Genomic DNA, 2,611 nt, shown 5'->3' with positions numbered 1-2,611 from the left:
CAAGGCTTTGGTCTTTGTCCACAAGACATTTGTAGTCTTTATAGGGACATGACACATGTTAGGGAAATGCTTATGAGCATAAGTATAAATAAAAGCAAATTGGCAATGATGGCAGAATTAAAGAGAGATTAAAATTGGTAAAAGTCAAGCAAGGCTAATGAAATATGGTAGGTATTTAAGAAGAGATATAGGACTGCATTATCAAATGATAGCCATAATTTTTCCCCATATGTACTTTAGCTGTATGTAAAAACTGTAAAATAAAAAACATTTTTCTTAGATTTTATCTGATGTATTCCAAGCTCAACTCAAGTTTGATGAATTATTTGTATGGAATCTAAATTTGTACTAAATCAAAATTTAAGTGTTTTATGCAACAATTTTTTATGAGCCCTCCAGTTATGGATTTCAGCTATGGGATAATGTTCTCATGTGTTATTATCCCAAAGACTCCATGCCAATTCCTGTTATAATTAGTCACACCTGATAATTCCTTCAGTTGTGTGGTTAAGCTGCTTGTGTCCAAAGCAGTTTACCTGAACTACACATGTGCAGGGCAGACTCTAAGCAGCCCAGATTAAGAAGGAACTTTGAAGGTTCTGCTTCCTGTAATGGCCAGATAGCTCCTATCAGATCAGTGTTCTTGCAAATAACGGCTATACATTCTGCACAGAATTTAAAAGTCTACCAGAAGGCCCTGGAGAGCAGGAAAAAGAAGGCAGATTCTGGACGGGAGTCCACACTGGGAAGAAGGAAATAGCAGTTCATGAGTTTCATCGTGGAAGAATGTCATTTAGCCTGGGGGCAGGCCCTCATCAGTACCATGTAGAATGACTATGACTTTCAAACTTGCAGACTTACTGGCTTGAAGAGCCAGAGGTTGGAGTCCAGGACAACCACAGGGTGGTATATGGTCTAAAGTTAATACCATGTATTGCCTTGATATCTGGTAAAATCAGGAGGCCCTTGAATGGCCTAACTACAAGTTCCTGCCCACACTCAGCTCCTTAGCTCAAGGATCAGGCACATTTCCTGCTTATTCCTGAGTCACAGGTTTTAGTTCCCTGACAGCTTATGGAATTATTCATCCACACCAGTCACGTCCTCCCTCAGGAACCAGGAGCGACCTCATCCTCTTGATAGTACAAAGCCTGCACCCATGGTGGTTCTCTATCTCCAAGTGCAGGCCCCACCTGGCCCTGTGTGGGGTAGGTGTTCTCCTCTGCTAGGCTGTGAGTATACGTGACTAGTACACTGCTGTCTCACCTGTGTAGTGTCTAGTGTCGTGTTTAGCCTATTCCCATAACCTTACAGTAGAAGTCCCTCCCTCACCAAAGAGGTGAGGAGGAGGGATGCAAACACACAGCAATGGGAAGTAGAGGAGAAATCACAGAGAAGAGAGATTCACAAAGGAGGAGCCTTAAAGACTATATAGAAACTGCCCAAATCTCTAGCTGAACCTAAACTACACATGTGCAGAGCAGACTCCAAGCAGCCCATATAAGGCTTAAATAACTGAAGGGAGAAGTTTGAGTTCATCCAAGTGTCCAGGATAGAATCTAAAATTACTAGGCATACGAAAAAATAAGAAAATGTGACTCAAAGTCAATCAGTTACTCCAGGATGAACCAGATGTTAGAATTGGAGACAAACATTTTAGAGCGACTGCCAAAACTATGCCCAAGGATGTAGAGGAAAATATACTCATAATGAATGAAAACATAGGAAATCACAGAAGAGAAAAAGAAACCATAAAAAAGAACCAAAGGTTAATGCTAACACTGAAAATATATTTAAAATGAAATTTTTGCTGAATAGCCTTAAGATCAGAATAGAGGCTGGGAGCGGTGGCTCACACCTGTAATCCCAGCACTTTGGGAGGCAGAGGCAGGTGGATCACCTGGGGTTGGGAGTTCGAGACCAGCCTTACCAACATGGAGAAACCTTGTCTCTACTAAAAATACAAAGTTAGCTGGGCGTGGTGGCACGTGCCTGTAATCCCAGCCACTCAGGAGGCGGATGCAGGAGAATCGCTTGAGCCCAGGAGGTGGAGGTTACAGTGAGCCAAGATCGTGCCACTGTACTCCAGCCTGGGCAACAAGAGCGAAACTCCATCTCAAAAAAAAAAAAAAAAAAAAAAAAAAAAAATCAGAATAGAAATAACAGAAGAAAGTATCTGTGAATTTGAAGGTAAAGCAATAGAAATTATTCAATCTGAAGATCAGAGAGGAAAATAAAATAAGGAACGGTGCCTAAGAGACAGAACAATACAAAAAGATCTAACATGTATAGGGTTCCAGAAAGGAAAGAGAAAATGGATGCTCAGTATTTGCTGCTGCCATGACACGGGGGTACCCCTGTCCCCAGACAAATTGTGCCCAAAGGGCAACATAGAGGATACTGAGGAGGAGTTGGAATAGGAGCCACAAGGAGCTAAATGAGACCCGTCATGACAATGGCGTCTAACGGAGATGCTCCCAAAAAGGTCTTGTCTGTACCTGGATCCATTTCTGATCTCTCCCTTTTCATGGCCCAAAAGATGTACAGATTTTCCAGAACAGCCTTGTGGATTGCAACCACTTTCTTTTTTTTTTTTTTTTTTTTTTGGGGG

Source organism: Theropithecus gelada, chromosome 5, assembly GCF_003255815.1.
Source record: "Theropithecus gelada isolate Dixy chromosome 5, Tgel_1.0, whole genome shotgun sequence".
NCBI classification, from domain to species: Eukaryota; Metazoa; Chordata; class Mammalia; order Primates; family Cercopithecidae; genus Theropithecus; species Theropithecus gelada.
The sequence above is the reverse complement of the archived record's forward strand: the minus strand, read 5'-3'. Positions refer to the sequence as shown.